This window comes from Peromyscus eremicus, chromosome 23, assembly GCF_949786415.1.
Source record: "Peromyscus eremicus chromosome 23, PerEre_H2_v1, whole genome shotgun sequence".
NCBI lineage: Eukaryota > Metazoa > Chordata > Mammalia > Rodentia > Cricetidae > Peromyscus > Peromyscus eremicus.
Window position 1 is genome coordinate 24,317,275 of NC_081438.1, and position 18,860 is coordinate 24,336,134.

The following is an 18,860-nucleotide window of genomic DNA, read 5'->3' on the forward strand; positions in this document are numbered from 1 at the left end:
TCAGGACAAAGGGTCGCTGGGTAGAATTCAAACGGCAGCAGCCTGTTCTAAGTGGAGATCCCCAGATGCCCAGGGGCCAAAGGCTTGCCAGTGGGAACGAGGTGAAGGGACATAGCTTTGTCTTTGACAGCTGCTACAAACTGGGCGTGGTGGTAAGTATCTGCAGTCCTGTTCTTGGAAGACTGAGGCTGGTAGATCGGATTATGACTTTGAGGTCAGTCTGAGCAAAATACTGAGTTCCTATCTCAAAACAAAGAGCGGGGCGCGGTGGGGCACGCCTTTAATCTCAGCACCCAGGAGACAGAGACAGGTGGATCTCTGAGTCCGAGGCCATCCTGGTCTACACCGTGAATTCTGTGCAGAAAGACCTTGTCTCATAAAAAATAAAATAAAAATAAATCTTCAAAACAAAACAAATTGTATTCCCTGTCTGGATATTGGAGAGGGGCGATGAGAATATAGGCCATTTGTAGTTGAACTAGTTAGAGACTGGGCATGTTTCACTTTGGCAGAAGTCTCTGCTCTGAAAAAAAATTTTTAAGCGTCGGTAGGTTGGCTCAGTGGGTAAGGGTGTTTGCCACCAGGCCTGACCTGAGCTTGACCCCCACAACTCATCTGGTGGATGGAGAGAACTGACTCCCACAAGTCGTCTTCTGACCACCACACAAGAACTGTGGTGTGATCTCTCTTCTCTTTTCATGTTTTGCACACACACACACACACACACACACACACACACGCTAGCAAGGACGACATACATAGACTCTGTCTCAAAATCAACCAAGGTGGACAGCTCCTAAGAAGTGACACTTAAGGAGAACCTCTGAACTCCACAGCACATGAACATTTTTGTATATAGGGTTTAAAAAAATAAACCCAGGGGCTGGAGCAGTTAAGAGCATCGTGTACTGTTCCACAGGACTTCATTTCCATCCTCAGCACCCACATAACAACTCAAAACTGTAACTCGGCTTCAGGGGACCCAACAACCTCTTTTAGCCCCCAAGAGTATAGGCACACATATGGTACACAGACATACATGCAGGGAAGACACCCATGCACAGAGAATAAAATAACCACAAAAAGCTCAATCAGAATCCTGATCTGCAATTGCAGTTTCTCCAGGGAATGGCTACATGGTGAGAATTAATGGTCCTAGGACTTTTTCTAGGGCTTTGATGGAGACTCCACTATTCTTGGATGCTTCAAGGTATCGTTGGTACAATTTAAAAGAACCCTGGCCGGGCAGTGGTGGTGGTGGTGGCGGCGGCGGCGGCGGCAGCAGCGCACGCCTTTTATCCCAGCACTCGGGAGGCAGAGGCAGGTGGATCTCTGTGAGTTCGAGGCCAGGCTGGTCTACAGAGTGAGTTCCAGGAAAGGCGCAAAGCTACACAGAGAAACCCTATCTCGAAAAAACCAAAACCAGAACCAAACAAAACAAAAAACCCTGTAAAAATCAAGAGCCTGGGAAAGGCTGGTATGAGATCATCAGTTAGGATGCTTGAAAGGCAATTGCCTAAGGTTTGGGAGGCTAGCCTGGGCTACACGGGAGCTTTATCTTAACTGTTACAGTTTAAAAATGGCGCGAAGGAGTCACACCATACAACAGGGCCCATGTGGGGGGTTTATTGAGGGGAGGGGAGGGAAGGGGCAGAGACTGGTCCCTGGGGACAAGAGTGAAGGAAGAGAAAGATGGGAGGTGGGCAAGGCCCACCTTTTATAAGGAAACAGCGAATACGCACAGGGAGCGCTCTTAGTGGCTGCAGCTGAGGATGTGTCCTCGCAGGACCCTAAAGGTAGGCCAGTGCAGATGCCTAAATGCTACCTTTAACAAACCGAGGTAAATAAAATAATAATAATTCTAAAAGCAGCGTGTATTTAATTTTTTGCATATATTTGCTTATTGTTTTGGGGTAGGGCAGTGGAGGGTAATGAGGTGTTCCTCTGCCTATGAGTAGAAGGCCTTGCAGGAGTGGATTTTCTCCTTCCTCCATTCGGGTCCCTGGGATCCAACTCAAGTCCCTTTATACAGTCAGTGAGCCGTCTTACCTGCCCCAACAGTTTTTATTTCCCTTCAATACTGGGTATCGAACCAAGGACTTTACACATAGGGGAGCAACCCCCCCAGCTACATCTTCAACCTTTATTATTATATTTTCTGCTTGTTTGTTATTATTTGTTTGTTTTGAGATAGGGCTGCAACCCAGACTGGGCTAGAACTCCCTATGTAGCTGAAGATGACCTTGACTTTTTTTGTTGTTTTTTGAGACAGGGTTTCTCTGTGTAGCCCTGGATGCCCTGGAACTTACTCTGTAGACCAGGTCGGCCTTGAATTCACAGAGATCCATGGCCTCTGCCTCCCGAGTGCTGGGATTAAAGGCATTTACTGCCACATTTTGATCCTGAGTGCTGGGATTACAAGCCTGCACTACTGTTGTGGAATATTTGTAAATAATACTGTAAAGATGTGTCTTTGCCTAAGGTGCCTTCTGATTGGTTTAATAAAGAGCCAAATGGCCAATAGCTAGGCAGGAGAGAATAGGCAGGGTTTCCAGGGACAGAGAGAACTCTGGGAAGAGCAGAGGCCAGTGAGAGGAGGAACGGGTCGGACATACTGTACAGAGGAGAAGTAACCGAGCCACATGGCAGAACATAGATTAATAAAAACGGGGTAATTTAACTTATAAGAGCTAGTTGGGGAAAAGCCTAAGCTAAGGCCAAACTTTCATAATTAATAATAAGTCTCTGTGTTATTTGTAGGCTGGAGGTCCAAGAAAGTCTGACAAGAACTACCACACCTGGCTATTTATTTATTTTATTTATTTATTACGTTTATCTACTTACTATGTGTGAGGGGAATTGTGCACATGCCAGAGTGCATGTGTGGTCAGAGGGCAATTTCCAGAACTCGGTTTTCTCCTCCTTATGGTGTGGACCCTGGGGATTGAACTTAGGTCAGGCTTGGTGGCAAGTACCTTTACCTGCTGAGCCATCTTACTGGTCTTTACTTATTTTGTTTGTTTGTTTGAGACAGGGTTTCTCCGTGTAGCCCTGGCTGTCCTGGAACTCACTCTGTAGACCAGGCTGGCTCAACTTACAGAGATCCACTGCCTCTGTCTCTCAATTACATTGAGAGTGCTACAATTAAAGGTGTGCGCCACCAGTGCCTGGCTTATTTTTTTAATTAAAAAACACAATGTAATTTTTAAAAATGTACTGGTATGTGCATATGTACGTGTGTGTGTGTGTGTGCGCGCGCGTGCGTGTGTGCGTGCGTGCGTGCGTGTGTGTGTGCGTGCGTGTGTGTGTGTACTCACTCCTTCCCGTGTGACAGTGTGTACACAGGACATATATGGAGGTCAGAGGGCAGCTTTCAGGAGTCAGTCATCTTTTCACGACTGAGGCAGGAGCCTTCTTGTTTTCCTGTTGTGCAGTCGTCTCCAGGCAGCTGGGCCCCCCATCTCACCACAGCGGTGCTGGGATTACAGACGCGTGCCACCATACCTGCCTTTTCACGTGGATTCCAGAGATGGAACTCAGGTCATCCATCAGGTTTGGTGGACGACGCCTTCACTTCCTGAGTCATCTCGCTGTCCCTCAGGTTTAATTTGCTTGTCTGATAAAGTTACTCGAATCATTCGATGTATAGTGATGTGTCTGTTCACCTTGAACCATGTAGCTAATTCTTGATAGTGCCATAGGCTTAGCATGGAGCCAGAAAAACTCCTATCACCTGAGGATGCTGTTCCTGTGGTAACCAAACTCATGCATCGTGCTCGTGGAGATGCCGATGTATGTGAATCCACTGTGTTTCAAAACCCTTTTCTGAAAGTGCTGTGCAAAGTTGGGATGTGGCGTGCTTACCTGCATGTTGGGAGCCCTGGGTAAGGACTGTGCCCCCAGCTTCAGCAGGTGAAGTAGGGGGATCAGAAGGTGAAGGCCAGCCGGGGCTATTTTTTTGAGACCCGGTCTCAAAGGAAAAAGTGTAACAAACTACTGTAGGGTACATAGTAACTCACAAATGAGTTACACAACAGTCACTGTAACTATTTTCTCAGAACTGAGGGAGAGAGGGAGGGGGAGGAAGTCCACGAAGATTCCTAGGAAGCTCACAAAACTTAGAAGCTTTGCAAGCCCCATTCCCAATGTTATGTTCAGTTATAACAGCAGCCACAATTGCTGGGGAGAGAAGACTCTGAACCAGACAAGCCGCCTATGTGTTTTGCAGGGAGCTCCAGGGATGCAGTTTTTTTTTTTTTTTTGGACAGGATTTTTCTGTGTAGCTTTGTGCCTTTCCTGGAACTCACTCTGTAGCCAAGGCTGGCCTCGAACTCACAGAGATCTGCCTGCCTCTGCCTTCCCAGCGCTGGGATTAAAGGTCTGTGCCATCACAGCCCGGCTCAGGGATGCAGTTTTTTGTGAGACATTCATATTGTGGAATATTACTTTAACTATGTAAAGACTCATTACATTGTTTATGTTGCGGAATAGTACTTTTACTAGGCAAAGATGTGTTACATTGGTTTATGCTGCATTTGCTCAACTAGGCAAAGATGCTGTGTCTGTTTAATTACGGTAAAGATGTGTTGCCGGTTTACCTTTCCTGCCCAAGGCACCTGATTGGTCTAATAAAAAACAGAACAACCAATAGCTAGGCAGTAGAGGGATAAGCAAGGCTGGCGGGCAGAGAGACTAAGTAGGAGGAGGAATCTGAGCTCCAGAGAAAGGGGAAGAGAACGAGAGGAGAGAATGAGGGAGAGAGAGAGAGAGGGAGACACTTGAGGCCAGCCAGGCAGACAGACACCAGCCAGCTAGACACAGAGTAGGACATACAGAAGGGAAGAAAGGTAAAAATCCTGGAGGCAAAACAGAGATGGAGAGAAACAGGTTAAATTATAAGAGCTAGCAAGAAACGAGCATAAGATAAGGCCGAGCATTCATAACTAATAAGTCCCCATGCCATGATGTGGGAGCTGGCTGGTGGCCCAAAAGAAAGCCTGTTACACATCCATGCTGGGGAGGGATCCGCTTTTTGGCGATGTGGTTGCCTTTGGGTCAATCTTACTCCATTGAGTAACTCCTCACCATAACCAATATTCTTGTTAGCTTGATCCATTTTTTTATGTGTGTGGGTATTTTGCCTGCACATACATCTGTGCACCATGTGTGTGCAGTGCCCCCAGAGGCCAGAAGAGGGCGTCAGATCCCCTGGAACTGGAGAGACAGACGGTTGTGAGCCTCCATGGGGTCCTCTGGAAGAGCAGCCAGTGATGTTAACTGCTGAACCATCTTTCCAGCCCTCTTATTCAGTGTTTTTAAAAGTTTTAATAAGAGTTGAGTGTGTATGGGGGGAGGGTCACTGCAGAGGTCAGACAAGGACTTTGGGCATCTGTCCTGCTCTGTCACTCTTTTGAGACAGGCTCTTTTACTTAAACTGGAGCTGGGCTGTCACCAAGTCCCAGAGATCTTTCTGTCTCTGTTGTCCCTCAGCTCCCACTGCTAGGGTTACGGGCACGCTCTGACATGCCTGTTTTTTTTTGTTTTATCTGGATCCAGGAGATTTGAACATGGGTCTTCCTGACTGGGCAACAAGTGTTCTTACCCACTGGGACAGTTCTCCAGCCCATTTTGTCCTTATTAGAGTGTGCACATAAAAAGAAGTTCCCCCACGAAAGAAGCCTTGGTGTTCGGCCAACAGCAATCTCATACATCTTGTTTACCGAGTCTCTCGATTGCATCAAGAGAATGACCAACACGCATCACTCAGTGTGTGTAAGTGCTCTTCATGCTGTTTGTATGATGATGACATTAACTAATGACTTGTTTCTCAGAATGTATCCTTGTCATTGAGCACAGCGTGACCACACCAGCTAGGTGACCTCAGCAAGTTCAGTTTCTCAGCTCCTTGTAAAATGGCAGCAACTGTCATTATGATATTACTTTTTAGTATTCCTGCTGGTTTTTTGTTTTTTTGTTTTTTGTTTTTTTTTGGTTTTCCTCGAGACAGGGTTTCTCTGTAGCTTTGCGCCTTTCCTGGAGCTCACTTGGTAGCCCAGGCTGGCCTTGAACTCACAGAGATCCACCTGGCTCTGCCTCCCGAGTGCTGGGATTAAAGGCATGCACCACCACCGCCTGGCTATTCCTGATGTTTTTAAAGTTACATTTGTGTGTGTGTGTGTGAGAGAGAGAGAGAGAGAGAGAGACAGAGAGAGAGACAGAGTACTCCAGCATGCAAAGGACAACTTGGGGGAGTTGGTTCTTTCTTTCCACTATGTCCCAGGGATCAGGCTCAGGTCTTCAGGCTTGGCAGCAAGCATCTTTACCTGCTGAGTCTCTCACTAGCCCTTCGTGATATTTCCAATTCTAAAATGTTAGCATTTTGTTGGTATAATGCTATTAATTTGTTACCTAAAATAATCTGAAATATGACTTATTTTATCTTCAAGACAGCTGGGCTGTCATGGTGGTGTATGCCTTCAATCCCAGCAGAGGAAGTAGAAGCAGTTGGATCTCTGTGAGTTCAAGACCAGCCTGGTCTACAGAGTAAGTTCCAGGATGGCCAGGGCTACACAGAGAAACCCTGTCTAGAAAAACAAAACAAACACACAAAAAGAATCTCGTTCTTGCCAGTAATCCCCACACTCCTAAGGTAGGAAGTAGAATTAGGAGGATCAGAAGTTCAAGATCTTCCTGGTTATATAGTGAGTTTGAGGCCAGCACGGACTATATGAGACCTGATTTAAAAAAACAGCCCAGGTGTGATGGCACACATCTCTGATCCCAGCACTTGGGAGGCAGAGGCAGGGGGATCACTGAGACCTGGTTGGGAATCTCACTAAGTTGTCCTGTCTAACCTTGGAGTCTGTCAGTAGCTCAGGGCTGGCTTCAGAAGTCTTCCCAGTTCTGGAATGACAGGTGTGCACAACCAGATGTGGCTGGCCCTTGGCCTTCCTGGGGTTACTGGGCCACTGTGTGCAATGATGGGCGCCTCAGGCAGCATTAGGTCCAGGCTCCACCCTCAGGTGATTCTGTGAGGGTGTGGGCCAAGAGAACCACCCGTGTGCCAGATGTGAAGAGCTCTGGTGACACATACCAGCTGTAACAAACAACCCCCAAAACAACAAAACCCACCCCCAGAAGTCCCCCAAACATTAAATAAAGGTCCACCAAACCTGACAACTTGAGTTTGAACCCTGGAACCCGCCTGGTGGGAGGTTGCCACAATTTGCCACAATTGCCACAATCGGTGCAACCTGAATGCCACAATTTGTCCTCTGATTGCCACACGTGAACTCTGGCTGCTGCACCACTACCCCCTGCAAAGAAATAAAGAAAATGAGCCGGGTGGTGGTGGCGGCGGCGGCGGCGGCGGCAGCGGCGGCACTCGCCTTTAATCCCAGCACTCGGGAGGCAGAGCCAGGTGGATCTCTGTGAGTTCGAGGCCAGCCTGGTCTACAGAGCGAGATCCAGGACAGGCACCAAAACTACACAGAGAAACCCTGTCTCAAAAAACCAAAAAATAAAAAATAAAAAAAAGAAGTAAAGAAAATGTAATTAAAACATCTTGCTTTGTTTTTGAGACAAAGTCAAACTCTCTTATGCAGCCCTGGCTACCCTGGAATACACTATGTAGATTGTGCTGGCCTCAATCTCCTGAGGGCTTCAATATTTAACACTATTTAAAAACCTTTTTAAAATATTTTTTGTTGTTTTTTTCCCCCCAGGGAGTGGTGGTGTATGCTTTTAGTTCCAGCCTTTAGGAGGCAAAGGCAGGTAGATCTACATGAGTTCTAGGACAGCCAGGGCTACACAGAGAAACCTTGTCCTTGAAAGACGTTACCCCCACCCCACCCCATTTTCTTTCCAGAACACACAGGGACAGACTCACAGGACAGCCTGAAGGCAGGCACAGACTCAGACACAGACAGACAGACACACAGGGACAGACTCACAGGACAGCCTGAAGGCAGGCACAGATTCAGACACAGACAGACAGACACACACACCAGACAGAAGCAGACAAGGGAGAGTGAAGTAAGAAGTCAAATCCGGACTTGTTCTTGGTTAAAGGACACCAAGGGGAAGGGCTTTGACATCTTTCCTTAATGAGACGTTGACATGTTATTGGTAACACAGAGTTAATTAAGAATGCATTAAATCTACACATTTTGGTGCCTTGTGTGAGAAACCATTAGTGTATTCAATCCAGGCTTCACTTTCACCTTAAACTTACTCTGCTTTCTTTCTTTCTTTCTTTCTTTCTTTCTTTCTTTCTTTCTTTCTTTCTTTCTTTCTTTTTTTCTTTGTTTTCCCCGAGACAGGGTTTCTCTGTGTAGCCCTGGCTGTCCTGGAACTCATTCTGTAGACCAGGCTAGCCTCGAACTCAGAGATCTTCCTACCTCTGCCTCCCAAGTGCTGGGATTAAAGGTGTGCACCACTACTGCCCGGCAACTTTCTTTTCTTTTTTCCTCATTTCTTTTTTTTTCTTTCTTTCTTTTTTTTTTTTTTCTTTAAGACATAGTCTTACCATGTAACTCTGACTGGCTTAGAGCTCACTATGTATACAAAGCTGGCTTACAATTCAGAGCTCTGCCTGCCTCTGCCTCCAGAGTGTTTAAAGGTGTGTGCCCCCATAAAGTGGCTTGGGATAGATTTTCAACTGTATTAGATTTTTAAAAATTTCCTGTTAATCACAGATGCTCGGGGCTGAGGTTGACAAGTCTGTAAACTGCCTTGAAAGCATGAGGACCTGAGTTCAGTTCCCAGAACCCTTACAAAAGGTAGAGTTTTGGGGCATATGCTATAATCTCAGCACCTGGGAGACAAAGACAGGTGGATCCCTGGGGCTTGGCTAACCTACTTTGTGAGCCCCAGGACAGTGAGAGATCTGGTCTCAAAACACAAGGTAAATGGGGACTGGAGAGATGGCCCAGTATTTATGAGCACTTCCTGCTCATACAGAGGACTCCAATTGGGTGATTCAGAACAAACCTGTAACTCTAGCTCCCTCTTCTGGCTTCTGTATGTACCTGCACTCACATGCACATAACCTACACACAGATGAGTAAGTGAAAAACAAAATAACTCTTAAAAACAAGGGTGGACAGTCCCCAAGGAAGGACACCTGAGGCTGACCTCTGACGTGGATACGTGTAAACCTGCGTGCACATACACGCACAGTCACGATTTCAGTGGCCATTTGTGGCTGGTGGTTCCCACATTTCTTTAGAGAGGGAAGAGTGCTGACTAACTCAGGTCAAAGGATCATCTCTGGGTGGGATGACCTGAATTCCAGCCCTGCCCTTCCCCAGCCCTCACAGGTTCCTGATGGAGGTCAAAGTGGAAGGATATGGTGGCCTAGATTCCTTAGAACCCACAGCCGCTGTCGGAGTGGGTTAGCCCTCCTGAAGGGCACACCCTATGGGAGCTCAGGACGCTGTATTAGGCCCAGCCTATTTATCCATCTAGAGGGCGGTGTCCATTGAGGAGGATCAACAGCACTTTGATTGACAGGACTTCAGACTTGTTCTTTTTTTTTTTTTTTTTTTTTTTTGACAGGGTGGGCCTTCAACTCCCCCCCCCCCAGGCATATAAACTATTTATTAACAGCAAAGGCCCAGGAACTCATTTCTTCTTGGAAACACCCACAGTACGGCCCTGGCAGCCAGTGGTCTTGGTGTGCTGACCTCGGACACGAAGACCCCAAAAGTGGCGCAGCCCCCTGTGGGCGGGCTCTAATCTTCTTCAGACGCTCCAGGTCCTCACGCAGCTTGTTGTCTAGACCATTGGCCAGAACCTGGCTGTACTTCCCGTCCTTCACATCCTTCTGTCTGTTCAAGAACCAGTCTGGGATCTTGTACTGTCGTGGATTCTGCATGACGGTAATCACGCGTTCCACCTCGTCCTCCGTTCTCCAGCCCTCTTGGTGAGGTCAATGTCTGCTTTCCTCAACACCACATGAGCATATCTCCGCCCCACACCCTTAATGGCAGTGATGGCAAAGGCTGTTTTCCGCCGCTGTTTTCCGCCGCCCATGGATGTTGGTGTTGAGTACTCGCAAAATGTGCTGGAACTTCTCAGGGATCACTAGAGACATGGCGGCGGCACAATCGGTGGCGTGTAGGTCTCCGGTGGAAGAACGGCCTTCAACTCTTGACCTGCTGAGGTCACAGGCCTGCACCACCATACCTGGCCTGACCTGGACATTAAAAAAATTATATCTATTGAGCCAGGGGGTGGTGGTGCACGCCTTTAATACCAGTACTGGGGAGGCACAGGCAGGCTCTGTGACCACAGTTCAAGGCCAGCCTGGTCTACAGAGTGAGTTCCAGGACAGTCAGGGCTACACAGAGAAACCAGTTTTGAAAAACAAAACAAAAATTATATCTAATTAAAGTTATATCTAACTTGTTTGTTTCTGTGTATACACACGCTTTACAGAGCACATGTGAAAGTCAGAGAAATAACCCGAGAGAGTTGGTTCTCTCCTTCCACCATGTGGGGCCCAGGGATTGAACTTGGGTCTCCATGCTTTTTACTGCAAGCGTCTTTACCCACTGAGACCCATCTCCCTGGCCCTGAATATACTTGCCATTAACTTCTCTCTCTCTCTCTCTCTCTCTCTCTCTCTCTCTCTCTCTCTCTCTCTCTCTCTCCCTCCCTCCTTCCCTCCCCCTCTCTTTTGAGCACTTTTTTATTTTTTAATTTTGAGCAGGATACCATGTAGCCCAGCTAGTCTTGAACTCTTGATACCCTGCCTCTATCTCCTAAGTGCTGGGATTACTGGTTCTGCTTCTATGCCAGGCAATTTTGTTATTTCCTCCTTCCTCTCTTCCCATCTTTCCTCCCTCCCTCCCTCCCTCCCTCCCTCCCTCCCTCCCTCCTTTCTTTTCTTTCTTTCTTTCTTTCTTTCTTTCTTTCTTTCTTTCTTTCTTTCTTTCTTTCTTTCTTTCTTTTCTTTCTTTTTTATTGACAGGATTTCTTTCTCTGTGTAGCTTTGGAGCCTGTCCTAGAAATTGCTCTGTAGACCAGGCTGGCCTCCAACTCACAGAGATCCTACCTCTGCCTCCCGAGTGCTAGGATTAAAGGTATGTGCTACCATGCCTGGCTCCTCCCTCTCTTTTGTAAGACAATCTCATTATGTTTCACTGATGGGCTTCAAACTCCTTAGCTGAACGTGTTCTTCCTACCTGGCCTTCTGAGGAGTCACTGCTCTGGAGAGCTCTCCTGGACACTGGTGACCTGTTCCAAGCTGGGATGTTATGCCCTCTCTGGATGCCAGTGGAAGTGTGGCTCTGCTTGATGAGGGTCAGTGAGTCCTGTAACTATGGACAGTCCAGGGTTGGGGAGGGGCGAGTAGGAGAGAGAAGATGCGATTTTCTAAGAAACCAGGAAACCACAGCACAGACATGCGGTGTTTAGAAGAGTATTATAAGTTGGATATGGGGTTGCATGTCTACAGTCCCAGTTCCTGGGGAGGCTAAGGCAAGAGGATTGAAAGTTTGAGGCCACTCTGCACTACACAGCGAGACTTTATCTCAAAAAAAAAAAAAAAAAAAACAAAAAACAAAAAAACCCCAAAAACCAAAAACCAAAAAAACAACCAAAAGAACAAGAGTTGGGATGTAGCTCAATGGTAGAGCACCTGCCTAGAGTCCTTCAGTGTCGTACAATATTATTTTAAGATGTGTTACTTTTGTTTATGTTGTATTTGTTTAATTCTGTGAAGCTGTGTTACTGTACCTGTCTAAAACATCTGGTGGTCTAATAAAGAGCTGAACGGTCAATTGTGAGGCAGGAGAAAGGAGAGGCGGGGCTGGCAGGCAGAGAGGAGAAATCTGGGAGGAGAGGAAGAAGGAAGGAGCCAGAGGAGGAGGACATCAGAGGCTAGCCATCCAGCTACACAGCAAGTTACGGAGTAAGAAATAATGAAATGTATACAGAGATAGAGAAAGGGGAAAGCCCAGAGGCAAAAGGTAGACAGGATAATTTAAGTTAAAGAAAGCTGGCAAGAAACAAGCCAAGCTAAGGCTAGACATTTATAATTAAGAATAAGCCTCCGTATGTGATTTATTTGGGAGATGGGTGGTGGGCCCCCCAAAAGAGATAAAGAGTAAGAAAAAACCCAACAATACCCCAGTGAAGAGCGCCTGCCTAGAATCCCCCAGTGAGGAGCTGAGGGTATGGTTCAAACTATAGAGCACCTGCCTGCCTAGGAACTCCCCATCAAGGGCTTGGAGAGTACCTGCTTGAGAGAGAGAGAGAGAGATTAATGAATTTAACTTCCATCATTCTCTTGGAGCTACTACAGAATGTTCTTTTTTAAAAAAATTTATTTTATTATGTGCATAAGGGTATTAGCTGCATGCCTGTTGTGGTGGTTTGAAAGCAAATGGTCCACAAAGGGAGTGGCATTATTAGGAGGTGCGGCCTTGCTGGAGGAAGTATGTCACTATGGGTGTGGGCTTTGAGGTCTCTTTTCCTCAAGCTTCCCTCAGTGTGACAGTCAGTTGACTTCCTGTTGCCTGCAAGATGTAGGACTCTCAGCTCCAGCATCACAGCAGCCTGCATGCTGCCACGCTCCTCATCATGATGATAATGGACAGAACCTCTGAAACTGTAAGCCACCCCAATTAAATGTTCTCTTTATAAGAATTGTAGTCATGGTGTGTAGCTAGAGTTTTCCTGCCTGGCCCACAGTCAGGAAATCTTTGTCACCCGCCAGTCCCACAGCCATTCAGACCCAACCAAGTAAACACAGAGACTTATATTGATTACAAACTGTATGGCCATGGCAGGCTTCTTGCTAACTGTTCTTATAGCTTGAATTAATCCATTTTCATAAATCTATACCTTGCCACATGGCTTGTGGCTTACCGGCATCTTCACATGCTGTTTGTCATCATGGCGGCTGGCAGTGTCTCTCTCTCAGCCTTCTACTTCCCAGCTTTATTCTCCTCCTTGTCCTGTCTATACTTCCTGCCTAGCCACTGGGCAATCAGTGATTTATTTATTGACCAATCAGCAACACACTTGACATACAGACCATCCCACAGCAATGGTGTCTCTTCAAAGCAATAGAAACCCTAACTAAGACACCTGGTATGTGCTTCACCTGGATGCAGTGCCTGAGGAGGTCAGAAAAAGGTATCCAATCCCCTGGAACTGGAGTTGTAGATGCTTGTAAACTACCATGTAGGTGCTGGGAATTAAACCTATGTCCTCTGCAAGAGCTGCAAGTGCTCTTAGCCACTGAGCCATCTCTCCAGCCCTGTGTTTTGGTTCTTGCTATGTATCTTAGTGTGTTCTGTGGCTATAACAAAATACCCGAGGTTAAATGCTTAGTAAACACAAGATTTATTTGGCTCATAATTATAGAACTTTGGGTGTTGGACCCATCGTGGCTCAGATCTGGTGACGGTCTGATAATGCATGGTGTTGAAAATCAGGAGCACATGCAAGGCGGCCACATTGGAAGAGGGACCCAGTGGGTTCCAAGGTCCCCTACAACAACCATTCTCTCAGGAACTGGTCTAGTGTCACGAACCCTTCTTGAATTTCAAGGGTGATGCCTCCCAGACTTAATTACCTTCACCTAGGCCCTAGTTCTTAAGGTTTCTACTAATTTGCCGGGCATGGTAGGCCATGTCTGTTATCACAGCTTCCAACAGGCAGAGGTGTAGGCAGAGTTCTCCTGTCCAGACTGCCTGCTCCCAAATAACCACTCTGAGGCCTATACTAATTGTAACTGCTTGGCCAATAGCTCAGGCTTATTATTAACTAGCTCTTACATTTTAAGTTAACCCATGTTTCTGCCACGTGGTGGTACCTTTATTAGCATGGCACAGTCATCTGCTCCCTCTGCATCTGGCTGGCAACTCCTCTGACTCCGCCCTTTTTCTTCCCATCATTCTCAGTTTGGCTTTCCCACCTAGCTTTATCCTGTTCATCTATTGGCCAGTCAGCTTTTTATTAACCAATGAGAGTAATACATATTCATAGTGTAGAAAAGGATTGTTCCACAGCACAGAGGCAGTGGGGTGTGGCAGGAGGCAGAGACAGGAGGATCTGTGTCCAGCCAGGGCTATGTAGTGAGACCTTGTCTCAGGGAAAAAAAAAAAGAGGCTTTGGCAGGAGGATCTTGAGTTTAAGGCCACCCTGTGGCCCGAATCCTAATTGGTCTTAATAATAAAAACCCAGATCCAGATATCGGGGTAAATGTTGAAAGATCTGAGAGACAAAGGAGCAAGCCACAGCCACCTCTTACCTCAACAACTCCTCAGCCTGAAAAAGGTGAGCTCCTGTCTCCTCCTGCCTTATTACTTCCTTTCTCTGCCTGGCCGTATCACTTCCTGTTTCCTCCTCCCAAGTGCTGGGATTAAAGATGTGCGCCACCACTGCCTGGCCTCTATAGTTAACTAGTGGCTAGCTCTGCCCTCTGATCTCCAGGCAAGCTTTATTTGTTAGAGCACAAACAAAGTATCACCACACCACCCTGAGCTAGACAGTGGCATTCTATAAACTAACAAACAGGCCAAACCATAAAAATGTACCTAAAGGACTGGGGGTGGGGGTGGGGAGGCAGAGGCAGGCAGATCTCTGTGAGTTCAAGGCCAGCCTGGTCTACAGAGTGAGTCCCAGGACAGCCAGAGCTCCACAGAAAGATCCTGTCTTGAGTAGCTAAGGGGATTTCATGATGGAAGGACACCCCCACTTTGAGCTGAGAAGTTTGTGGCTTCCATTGCCTGGACTACACTAAACTAAAAAAATATTCTTTATCTGACATTTAGCTGCATGTTGTATTGTATCTGGCATTCTTCTGTGCCGGAAGTCCTGGGAACGGAAGCTGACCACACCTGCTTAGGCTAGCACTCTGATAAGTCACACTCGTTTCCTCACTGAGGGATTCTAGGCAGGACCTTTGCCATTGAGTCACATCCCTAGACATCTGTTTGTCTCACTAAATTCCCCACTGGCCATGACCTCAGCCTCAGGAGTAGCTGAGACCGGATGGTTCTGCTCACCGGTGTTCTTCGGTTAAACTTTTTCTTTTTGCTGCTGGAGATTGAAGCCAGAGCTTCTGCTTGCTACGAATGTTGTTTACCATTGTGCTGTATCACAATTATATTATTATTATTATAAAATATAAAATATAAAAAAAGAGGCTTTGGCAGGAGGATCTTGAGTTTAAGGCCACCCTGTGGCCCGAATCCTAATTGGTCTTAATAATAAAAACCCAGATCCAGATATCGGGGTAAATGTTGAAAGATCTGAGAGACAAAGGAGCAAGCCACAGCCACCTCTTACCTCAACAACTCCTCAGCCTGAAAAAGGTGAGCTCCTGTCTCCTCCTGCCTTATTACTTCCTTTCTCTGCCTGGCCGTATCACTTCCTGTTTCCTCCTCCCAAGTGCTGGGATTAAAGGTGTGTGCCAAAACCAATATTATTATTGGTTTTTCAAGACAGGGTTTCTCTGTGTAGATTTGGTGCCTGTCCTGGATCTCGCTCTGTAGACCAGGCTGGCCTCGAACTCACAGAGATCCACCTGGCTCTGCCTCCCGAGTGCTAGGATTAAAGGTGTGCGCCACCACCGCCCGCTGTATCACAATTCTAAGATGGAATTTTTAAGTTTCTCTTAATTTTTTTTTTTTTTTTTTTAATTTTAGGCCTGGAGAGATGGCTCAGCTGTTAAGAGCACTGGTTTTGCCGGGAGGTGGGGGTGCATCTTTTTAGCCCTAGCATTTGAGAGGCAGAGGCTGGTGGATCTCTGAGTTTGAGGCCAGCCTGGTCTACATAGTGAATTTTAATCCAATCAGGGCTATGTAGAAAGACCCTGTCTCAACAAGACAAAACAAACAAACAGAAAAAAACAATAACAAAAATAACAAGTAACAAAAAGAACACTGGTTACTCTTTCAGAGGACCCAGGTTCAAACCCTAGCATCCACATGGTGCCCTGCAACCATCTGTAACTCCAGTTCAGAGCACATGCTCTTCTAGAAGACCCAGGCTGCAGAGAGAGCCCAGCAGTTAAGAGCACTGGCTGCTCTTCCAGAGGACCCGGTTTCCCACATGGCAGCACCCACATGGCAGCTCACAACTGTCTGTAATTCCAGTTCCAGGGGATCTGACACCTTCACACCAATGCACATAAAATAAAGTTTAAAAAATAAATTAAAATAAATTAAAAAAAGAAGACGACCCAGGTTCCATTCCTAGTACCCACATAGCAGCTTACCTCCATCTGTAACTCCAGCTGCAGGGGATCTGATGCCCTCTTTTGGCCTCCAAGGGCACTGCAGGCACTAACATACATATAGGCAGGCAAAACACATACAAAATTAACAAAAAAAATCTTCAAAAGAAAAACTTTTTTTTTGATAGTGTTTTACTATGTAGCCCTGGGTGGCCTGGAATTTGCTCTGTAGACCAGTCTGGCTCCAAACTCAGAGATCCACCTACCTCTGTTTCTGGAGTGATGGGACTAAAGGCGTGCCTCTCTAGGCCCTTTTATAAATTTCAAAAATAATGCCTTTTATTTATTATTGGGAGGGGCACACATTGGTCACATCATGCCTATGGAGGTTAGAGGACAGTTTACAGGAGTTCTCTTCTTCTATCATGTATGTCTCAGGAACCAAACTCGGGTCCTCAGGTGTTGTGGGATAATCTTTTTGTACACTGTGAAGATGTGTCACTCTGATTGGTTTAATAAAAAGCTGAACAGCCAATAGACAGGATTTCTGGGCAGAGATGACGCTGGGAAGAAGGCAGAGACATCAGGAGCCAGAGAGCAAACTGGGATGGGCACGGTACGGAGATGAGGTAATAAAGCCATAAGGCAGAAAGTAAATTAATAGAGATGGGTTACTTTAAGTTGTAAGAGCTAGTTAGGAACTAGCTTAAGCTAAGTCTGATCTTTCATAATTAATGTAAGTCTCCATGTTGTTTTTGTGAGCTGGCAGCCTGAAGAAAAGCCCAATTACACTCAGGCTTGGCAGCAAGTCCCTATACCCACTGAACCATCTCACCCATTCAAGTTACCCATTACTGCATTGACTCAAATACTCAACAAATAATCCAACCCCACTCCTTGTACCAAGTTATATCAATCATGAATCCCTCAGGATAATGGAACCAGAACACCTAGGAGTGAGGAGGTATTCTCTGTATGGCTGGTGTTCAGAATCTTGAAGATGCTTGTGGGCATGGTGGTACCCACCAATAATCTCAGCAGCCAGGAAACTGAGGCAGGAGGATCCCGACTTCTAGGCCGTGAGCTACATATCATGTCTCTGTCCTTTTTTTTTTTTTTTTTCTGTTTGTTTTGGTTTTTCGAGACAGCGTTCCTCTGTGTAGTATTGGTGCCTGTCCTGGATCTCGCTCTGTAGACCAGGCTGGCCTCGAACTCACAAAGATCCACCTGGCTCTGCTTCCCAAGAGCTAGGATTAAAGGTGTCTGCCACCACCGCCCAGCTCAAGTCCCCCATCTTAAAACAAACAAACCGACCAACCCTGAAGGCCAGTGTATATCCTTAGACTCTTGAGCAAGAAGTGTCTTGTGCTCAAATCTCTCTGAAGAGACCTAACATGCTGGGCTGTGTGCTGTAAAGTGTTGGGCACAAGGCCAATGCTTGCTGTTTGTTGAGCAATCCAAGTAATTCCTGGAAAACGGGAAGTTTGTCCTCTCCTTTCTCCATCATCCAACTTGGCCTAAGAGCTTTCTGTTGTCACCAGTTGTATGGGAGGGAGTGCTAAGACAAGGCGGCTTTCCAAGTGAGGCTGTGAAGTGGTCTCTGAACCTGAACCACTGGGACTCTGCCAATGCAAGCAGGATTTGATACCCTGAGCACGGATCTGAGATCGGCCCCTTATCATCCGTGGCTGCTTGAGATGAGGCATCTATGGAACCTAATGCTTAGAAATCTATAAGGAGAGCTTGGGCTGACCATTCCTTCCCCTCTCTGCTTCCTTTTAGCTTACACAAAGCAAGTTGTTAGTAGAAAATGACCCAAGCAGTCTCGTTCACAGAGAGCAATCACTGGGCTGACTGGACTCAAGCCCCAGGGTCTCGGTCCTGTTTTCTCCTGTGGCTGAGTCTGACATGCAAGGCAGTGATGCCCAGTTCCTGTCTCAAGTGCTAGGACTACAGGGATGCACTAGCACAATGATTTCTTAGGTTCGAGGGACCAAACCCAGGCTTTCTGCATGCTAGGCACTCTACCAACTGAGCTACGCCCCATTTTTCCTCCTCCCGATGTTTTCAGACAGGGTTCACTCTTATTTGAAGTTGGCCTTGAATTAATGGCAACTCTCCTACCTCAGCTCCCAAGTACTGGCATTACGGGTTTGTAACAGTGCACCCAGGTCCAACCTAGCTTCTGAAAAGCTTGCACGATCACTGGCTAGACCATCATCTCTGTGCCAAACTTGATGGGCAGCCCTTCAGTGCTCTCCCACCCTCTGCCTAGAACCGCTTCATTTGGTCTCACCAGCAGGCTTTTAAAATTTAAAAAAAAAAAATTTTTTTCCCCCCTGGGCAGTGGCAGTGCGCGCCTTTAATCCCAGCACTCGGAAGGCAGAAGCAGATGGATCTGAGTTCGAGGCCAGCCTGGTCTACAGAGTGAGTCCCAGGACAGCATACACAGAGAAACCCTGTCTTGAAAATAAAAAACAATGAAATGTTTCACCTATATGTATGCATGTGTGGTACCTGCAGAGACTAGAAAAGGATGATGAATGACCCAGAACTGAAGTTACAGATGGTTGTGAGACACCACATGGGTGCTGGGAACTGAACCTGGGTCCTCTGCAAGGGCAATAACTACTCTTAATTGCCAAAACATCGAACCAGCCCCCAA

At 46.7% G+C, this 18,860-nt stretch overlaps 1 pseudogene; it reads right to left on the reverse strand.

Moving 5' to 3' along the window:
* Positions 1-9,624: 9,624 nt before the first annotated feature.
* LOC131898531 (small ribosomal subunit protein uS13-like) lies at positions 9,625-10,096 on the reverse strand (annotated as a pseudogene).
* Between the last annotated feature and the right edge of the window lie 8,764 nt (positions 10,097-18,860).